General features: G+C 49.2%; 1 non-coding gene across 1 annotated transcript; it reads right to left on the bottom strand.

Annotated features, from left to right (window-relative positions):
* Positions 1-8,520: 8,520 nt before the first annotated feature.
* Positions 8,521-8,627, bottom strand: LOC112879193. Its single transcript, XR_003226015.1, has one exon. It is a non-coding gene; the product is annotated as a small nucleolar RNA R71 (small nucleolar RNA).
* Positions 8,628-9,024: the final 397 nt, after the last annotated feature.

Below are 9,024 nucleotides of genomic sequence, written 5' to 3'. Positions count from 1 at the left end.
TGTGCGGACGGAGATGAAGGGGCGCTGCGGCGTCTGCTGAAGGCAAGAGCAAAAAGGTAGCTGGTCTCTCCGGAGCCTACCTTTTATCTAAAGGCTGCTCACCCTCTCGAGCTCTGCAGCGACCGAGGAGAAGCCGAACGGTTGCCTGCACCAGGCCCTTTCCTCTCACACCCAATGACTGGTAGGCCCAGGCCCACCAGTCAAAGGCGTGACTGCTGGAGGAAAGGGGGGAAAGGCGGAATCCGAACCGCCCGAGCCGCGAGATGGGCTCGGATAAGACAAGAATCTGAACTGCCTGACGCGCATGGCGCGGGCGGAGGATGGGCCCCTCGGGGATCCCGCAATGGGAGAAAAGAGATCCATGCCCTTCCCCAGCGGGAACAAGCTGTCCACCCAGTGCAATGCTGGGATCTGGCCCCACCTGCGGGTTCATCCCTCACCCGAGGTGGGCCCGGGGGCTCTGTCGGTACATACAGACAGGGGTAGCTCCTGCTAGGGTGTCCAGACACTTAGCGTAATCCATAATCTCCCCCTCGTCTTTTGAAGGACGTGGCATACGACCCGGGCCTGACAGCTGGGATCACGGTCTCCGGACCTTCCCCGTGCTCTTATAGGACCGGGGCCTCCACGTGCCCATGAAGGCAGGGAGGCTCTCGGGTGGCCCCCGCGGACCCGGACTCCCCAGGGAGGTTCAGGGCCGCCACGTGTGGAGACCAGACCTCCACGGGCCTGACCGCTCCGACCGGCCTTGGAGGTCCGGACCCCCTCCCCCAGGGAGGGGTGCGGTGCTGCCACGTGCCGCCTCCGTGGTGGCAGCGGAGCTGGCCCTGCCACGTGCCCGTGGCAGAAGGCCCTTCGCGGGTCTTCAGCCCAACTACCGCCTTAAATGCTGGTTGCTGGGCCGGGCGTGCCAAAGTCAAAAAGTATGGCCTGCCACTGACACACGAGGCAGGTAGGCTGACACCACGGTAGGCCCGCCTGTTTCCAAGGCGGCGCGTCGTAACACTGTATACTGTGCGCAAGCAACGTACAGTCCCGTCACGGCACCGCGCGCACACGTGATGATGGCCTGCTGCAGGTGAGCTGAGGTGTACGCTGTAACAGTGCACGCAGAGGCGACGGCGCGGCAGGGTCAGCGCAACTTCTACGCCTGTCAGAGGGTCCTGACCCAACAGTGGCAGCACGGCTTCCACTGTTGGGTATCACTGACAGTGGTCACTGTGCCTGCAAGGCAGCACACGACCATATCGAGGCTGTGGATGCGCACATCATCTCTCCAACCGTGAAGACTACAATGAGAAGCTGGAGATGAAGATCTCCATATCGCTCATAGAATAGGCTCCTGTAGGCCGGGCCCACCTGTCGGAGCCCCGCTCAGTGTAAGCACCTCCCTTGGACTACAAAAGGGAGAGAGCACTTGTTAGAAGACGGATGAAGCTCAGGTTCACAAGCCCCAATCTTTGGCTCTAGCACAGGCCAAGCTTACACAATACAACTCCAAAGTGGACGTAGGGTGTTACGCTCCGGCAGCCTGAACCACTCTAAAATCCTTGTGTCTTTCCTACGTTCATCCACCCCTCGATCAAGCGCTCCTAGGTCTCCTCCAAACCCATCCTTAACTAGGATTAGGCGGGTGCTTTTCGCCACCCGGCTGGAGATTTCCTCCGACAGAGAGAGTGGAGGAGCGGGAAGAGGTTCTGAAGGTTCGGCAAGCATCTACGCATCCATGATTGGGTGTTAACTCATTGTTGAGAACTAGCAGTAAGCAAACATTAATGAGGCTTGGGTGGACCATGTTAGGACGGGGGGGGGGGTGTAGGGTTACAAATCACTTGACTGGATCCTTTAGTCGGCTATCTGGAAGTATATCTCACTTGGTCACAAGGATGCTACGTTCCTAACAACCATTCACAAATATCTAGATTTATCTAGGAGCCCCTCTTGGTGGGGCTCCTATCTTCACATCTCTAGGGAGCCACCCTCTAATAGGATGGCTATTTAGGCCCAGGGTGAGGTACCCCGAGGTCGTATCCCGACACGCTGAAGAAGGAAATACCGGTGCTTAACCTCCAAGCCCACCGAGAGATATCCTCAAAGTAGTAGATTGTAGGTTGGGTGTTGCCAAGATCAAGAACTCGAAGGTGCGAGGAATATGAAATTTTAGACAGGTTCGGACCGCAGTATATGTAATACCCTACATCCTGTGTGGTGATTTGTATTGCTTTAGATATGGATTGTTTGGTGGGGGTCCCTGCCCATCTAGGGGACAGGGTTACATAGAAATCCTAGCCAAATACGAGCTTAGGAGTCATAACCGAGTACTACTCGGATAGTTTCCTTCTATTCTGACTAGTCTTTACTCTTGTATGAGTAGTTACAACTGGTGTAGGATGTGGGCAATGTCCCATTCCTTATCTTAGAATATGTGCGCCGTGTGCGTAGTCCCGTGGTCCCGGGTCTGACAAGCTCCCGAGCTCTTCGTAGTCAAGTATTATAGGCTTTCGAGTACTTCTGAAAGCGTCATCGAGTTCTCCCGAACTCTGTCTTGAAGGTGTCTTCCGAGTACTTTCTGGGCTGCTACGAGGTTGTGAGGTGCTCACACCCCGAGTAGTTTTTAAGTCTTGTTTTATATGGGGTGCAATAAAACTCGCACCTCATATGGAATAGCCCCCGAGCCTTAGGTTGAATCGAAGAATCAGGCTAAGGGTCAAATTAGTCTTGAATCTTTTGCTCTTATCTTCTAAATTTTAAAAAATAAGCCGTTGATGACACGTGTCCCGCAGCCACTCTTATCTTCTAAATTTTAAAAAATAAGCCGTTGATGACACGTGTCCCGTAGCCCCCGGGCCTTCAATCCAAACCCCAAGGTTTGGAAAAAATAATCCAAAGAGTCATGACATGGGTTGTGTAAAAAAATAAAAGTTTGATTTGATGGTTAAAATGAGTAAATTGGTTCAGAAATTCGAAAACCCTATTTTTTCTAGATGGCATCCTAAAAGAATGGTTAAGCAAATAACTTTCCCAAAGTAACCCAAAATTTTCGCTCAAAACAAATCTTATCCCGAGAAAAACTCTTTGCATTCCGCATAATAATTGTAGGGCCAATGCTGGTTATTTAATCGCTCGGTGACTTAGGGTTTACTCACCCTTTCACTTGTGCTTTCACTGCTCTAGCCCTTCACCTTCCTCCGTCTCGCAGCCGCCGCCGCCTCCAGATTCAAATTAAGGCCAATCGTAGGTGATCTTCTCCTGTTACGAGTAGTCGCCAAGACCTTCGTCCTCCTCTAGAGCGCTGCTTCATCACCCCAATCCTCAGCCCCCGAGCGCATGCAAGTGAAGCAGCTCGTGAGAACAAGGATGACCGGCAAGAAAAGTGCCACCAAGATGAAAGGGGAAGGATTTCAAGCCCGGCGCCACAGCGGGAGATGGGTGGAAAATAAGTAAGTGTTCTGAGGCTGACCTCAAAACTCTGGTAGATGAGTGCTTCCTTCAGCCCAAGGAAATTATCCAGTGGCGCCCTACCACTAGTGATAAGGGGCTGTATGAGAAGGCTGAGAAGATAGTTTTGTTTCAATATTTTGTCGAGCGCGGCTTAGCCCTCTCGACTTCTGATTTCTTCCGCTGTTTTCTTTTCCATGATGGCATTGTTGGGTATTTTAACGATTGCGAAAGTGAATCCGCAAGCACACAGATACTGTTGAAGCTTTCCCCTCGGAGAAGAGTATTCCAAGGGTATCGAATCCAAGGGAACGAGTGTGTATACCTACGACTCTAGTTATCCAAGGACAACCAACCAGATAAGGTAGGCGAAGGGTAGGGAGGATTCCTAAGGATAGCACTTAGATAAGTTAAAGGTCGATCTCTCAAGTAAGACTCGCTTCGAGCACCGGCTTACTCCTAGTTTGCCAGGAGACTCCGGTCAACAGCTCTACGCTATATCTGAACATGGAGGATTACAAAGGACCAATAGGGCTGTCATCACCTGCGGCCTACCTCTAACAATCCGTGGGACACAAGGCAAACCATTAACCCAGACACCACGTCTGCGCTACTGGTTACTACTGCAGTCTAACTATGTCTGTCGACCCGTAGCAAACTACAGCACTCCGTATAAATACGGAGCGACGAACCCGCTAGTAAGAGAACTGATCTCACTTATACATAAGTACTAAACCAAAGAAGGAATCATGAATACGAACTTACTTTGCTCAGAATGAAGCCAACATCCGTAGAGGTACGTAACAGGAGAAGAGTGCTAAGGAACTCAGCACTCCTCCGAGCTACTCCCTCTCCCCCCTCTCTCTCCCCCCCTTATTCTAAGGACTAGCCTAGGCAGAGCTTCGCCATGGAGTTGCTGCATTACATCTTCAAGTGGAGATGTTGGAGGTCTTGGTGGTGGTGTCTTGTGAGGGGTCTCCTCTCCTCCTTTTATACCTTGGATAGGTCAGTTCTGGCTGGTGTTATACAAGGAAACCCTAGGCGCCGACTTCTAGAGGATAAGCATGATCTTCCCGCCAAGGTTGAGCTTGCCAGGAAGCTGTCTAGGAATCACCTTCAGGATGTCAGTGGAAGACTCCACGTGAAAGATGGGCCTGAATGGGCTCAGTAGGGGGTCGGCCTACCCCTTTCTAAGGCCGTTTGGGCCCACCTTTGGTTAGTATACTCCTTGTGGGCTCCTTATGGGGATCGAGTGGTGTTCGGCTGAAGTTAAGTTAGTCTAGCATGTCATATGGGCCCTCAATCCTTGTGCAGCGCAGGATGTGATCTTCTGTGCATTCTTCTACGTTTGTGCATGTTTTCTCCCTTATGTAGACTTGTGTTTCTGAAATCAATGATTGACCAACACTTGTGGCATTCGTTAGTAATAACTCCTACCACTACTGTGCAGGATTTGATGGCACAAATTTTGTACTTAAGGGCCATCAACAGGCATCCAGCTCCATCATCTCAACCCCAACTTGATTCTTCACATTGCCATGTTTGTCCATTTCTATGAAGCTTTCTTAGGGATAGAACCCTATTTTGATCTTTTCAGCTACCTTTTTCATCTCAAGCCACAAACCAACAAGAACAAAATGTACAAAGTCGGTGGAGCTGGAATCCAGCTGCAGGAACGGATGGAAAAAAAGTACATCCCCTACAGGTTCCCAAAAAGTCTACCGGGGTGGAGGGAGTGATGGTTCTATATTGGAAACCATGAGCCCTCGCTTCCCGAGAGGACCGCTGGTGCGCTCAAGATTGCTGGTGAATGGACCTTGGCTTGCCAAGACATGAGCCAAATTGAAGATCTGCTCATCATGATGAAGGAGCATAGAGATGCAAGAGTCACTGGGCATTGGTGATGTACTTGTGGGTGGGCAGGCGAATCCAGCCACTTCAGAAGTGCACACGATTTAGCTTCGAGTACCTTGGCCTCTCAGATCCGTCTCAGTTTTTTGCAGAGCACATTGAGAAAAATGAAGCAGAGCTACGAGTAAGCTGGGTACTCTTGGGTGCTGAGATCTTGCCATATGTGCTGAGCCTATATTCAGTGAAGAACCCTCCCAAACAGGTAGGGGTAAGTAGCCGTATGATGTGAATGTACCGACAAATCTTGAAATCTTGCGACAGGATGATGTGAATGTTTATAGAAGCATGCCTCCGATGCTAGACATTGATCGTCTGAGTCACATTATGCCGTCGGCATTCCAAGCGCCCAAAATCTCTCGACCCACTATTGATCCAGTTAGTGGGGAGGAATATGAGGGTACCAATGATGACCGCACCCTAGCGGAAGTAATGAAAAGCAAGAAAGCGAAAACCTCCCAAGAAGATACAAACTCTCCTGGTGGTGACCTTTTGCCAAATCACCCAAAGAAGCTAAGGGCCACCGCTCGGAAGCGCAAGGCTAGCGCCTCATTGGGTCGTGATGAAGATGAAACACCCAAGTAAGTGCCCTGCCTTATTTTGCAAGTGCTTTTGGTCGCTTTATGTTGATGATTCTGATTGAATTCTCCCCTTTTTCTTGATTCTTCAATGCTAGCTCCGCGAACCCCAAGCACTCGAAGCAAAGGGTCGGTGAAGTTTTCGGGGATGATACTGTGAGGGAGCAAGATGTGCCCTCTGTCACTGTGGACCCGTCATCAGGTTCTGCAAGGGCCACACTAGGGCAAGCAACACCCTCGGCTGGCCCAATAGCTATGGTGACCGATGCGCATGCCACGTTAGGGCAAACACCACCCCTGACTGGCAAATCAACATCGGTGAGTGCTTTAGGTGCTGCTCCAGCACCTAGAGCACCTAAAACAAAGAAGTTATCTATAAAGAAATGTGCACTGTAGGTATTCGAGTACTTTTCCATTTGTAGGTTTATGGTTGTAGGTAACAACTCTCCTTGTTGTTTTCTGTGCACAGGCCGTCCTCTGCTTTGAGCTTGGAGCAGCTTGGTGATGCCGCGGATGCTCCAACCCCCGAGATAGATAAAACACCTGACGCTGCGACGTTGGATGTGGTGCCAGCTGTTGACACTCGTTACGACATGGTTTCGACCATCAATTTGATCAGAAAATAGGGAGAACTAGCATTTCTTGCACGCATATCTATCTATAATAATGTCATTTCCACATGTCCGTTGAAATATAGAGCTATGCATGGAATTAAGCAGAAATGGAGGGAAAACATACCCTTGAATCCAAGGCAAAAGCTATCGACCAATCAGAACGCACCGTTCAACCTCACATGGATCAAAGGGCCCACAAAGATAGGCAACCGCCTTAGGATAGACCCAAGCCACGCTCAGAAGTCACCAGCAAGAGCCGCCTTAGCAAAGGCTGAGGTTGGTTGGAGCTGAACCTGGTTCGGCCGGTTGGCTGAACCAGCAAGAGCTCCAGCGACTTAACCGTTGCATGTGGTGCTTTCTCATTGACTCCCAATGGCGGTTCCAAGTGCCTCCCCTCAATTTCCGACCGAGAGACCCTTGTGCCACACCTATAAATATGAGGGGAGGGGGTAGAAATGAAGACACACCTCATGTTGCTCTCTCTCAAGTTTCTCTCTTGCTTAGTCCATAGGTTAGTGGAGTTTAGGCTGAAGTAGCTCTTCTTCGGGTTCATGAGGTTGCCTAGGAGTGTTCGGTATGAGTTTATCTCTTCCTCTCCTTTGTAATTCTCGGATATCTTTAATAGAGTTATCTTCTAAATTTATATATTCTCATAGTTTATATTCTGCGGTGTCAGACATGTATGCAATGGTTCCGCTATTCATATGTTTGCTCTAGTGTGATGTCTGGGCTAGTTAGTGTTGCCGGATGTGGTCCTATCACATGGTTTGATGAGGTAGGCGGCAGGTGGTGATAGCCATGTCCATCTAGCGTAACCCTCCCCGTTCGGGTAGTGGCTGTAGGAGGTTCATAAAGTAGCCGAGTTGTCTGGTGGCTCATCTACCAGTCATGTGCAGTTCTCCCGGTAGTGCCTGGAGCCTAAAGCCGAGGATTATCATGTGTACGTGTATGAGTGTATAGTACAAGTTGTATATCTATAGAAGTACGTAAGTTCTGAGTAGCTTTCTTCTTCCTTTCTCCCTGCGTATGCCTTTGCTTGAGTTTGAGCTTGAGTAATTTGTGTGTCACACTACCTCACTATCAATATTTATCTTACCCCTGCTTATACAATTGAATAATCAACCAAGATTTGATCATGAACTTACTAATTCTATAACCGCCGCCTTCCCTGCGGAAATATAAATACGACACCCAAGATTACTCACGGGTAAAATGCTACAATGGTATTCCGTGCGCTTGCGGATTTATCTATGATGTAAGAAATACAACACGGCATTTGAGGCACCATTGCTAGGATTAACGATCCTAGTGATGATGCTAACAAATGCAAACAAGCATTTTTGGCGCCGTTGCCGGGGAAGGCATTGGTTAAAAGAATAAACTAAGTTCTTGATTAATCTCTTAGTTGGTATTCATTGTTTAAACAGGCTAACTTGGCTTTGTTTTCTCTCTCTGATGTGAAACTAGGGTAGTGTATGTTTGGTTTCGATCTGCCACTTAATTTCACTCAGGATCCGGAGTCACTTTTGAGAAGAGTTCGACCCTGTTTTGTACCTCCTCAGATTTCACTCTCAACAGCCGAATCAGTCAATATTGCTCCATCAACTTCAAGGACCATGGCCCAGAAGACACTTCGGGATTTCTCTACTCTCTCATCTGACAATGTCCAGGTCGGGCCTTCTGTTACTACAGGAGTTGAAAATTTCAAGATCAAGACGGGTCTCATTATGATGGTGCTGGCCAGCCCATTCTATGGCAAGGCCAACGAAGATGCTAGCGCACATCTCCAATAATTCCTGGAGCTCTGCAACACTTTTGTCATTAAGGGAATCACTCAAGATGCAATCCGACTCCAATTGTTTCCATTTTCTCTTCTGGGGAAGGCAAAGTAGTGGTTCTATGCCAATAGAAGTGCAGTGGATACTTGAGATAACTGTACCAAGGCATTTCTCGCCAAGTTCTTCCCGATAGGCAAAATCAATGCTCTTCGAGGGAGAATCTCCAGTTTCCAGCAGGCGTCAAATGAGTGTATATCTGAAGCATGGGAGAGGCTTCAAGAGTACATCCTAGCGTTTCCTCACCACAGGATGGACGATTGGCTCATTCTATAGAACTTCTATAATAGGCTGACTCCAACTACCCGCGACCACATCGATGCTGTTGTAGGTGGTGCTTTCTTCTCGCTAACCATTGACAGGGCAAAAACTTTGATCGAGAAGATGGTGTCCAACCAAGGTTGGAATGAAGAATGTCTCCAACCTCATCAGCGGGGCATGCACACCGTCAAGGAAATGGACATGCTCACCGCTAAGCTCAACCTCCTCCTCAAGAAGATCAAGGAACGTCCCTAAGACAAGGCTTAAATGAAAGCACTTCAAGCTTTGGATGCTCGTATGACGTGTGAGGTCTGTGGGAACACCAGAAATTTGGGGAATGACTGCCCTGAAACCTAGGAAAAAGTCATGTACATGAACAATAACAACAAC

This window comes from Panicum hallii, chromosome 1 (assembly GCF_002211085.1).
Source record: "Panicum hallii strain FIL2 chromosome 1, PHallii_v3.1, whole genome shotgun sequence".
Taxonomy (NCBI): domain Eukaryota; kingdom Viridiplantae; phylum Streptophyta; class Magnoliopsida; order Poales; family Poaceae; genus Panicum; species Panicum hallii.
Note: the sequence above shows the minus strand (reverse complement) of the source record. Positions and strands in the feature narration are given on the sequence as shown.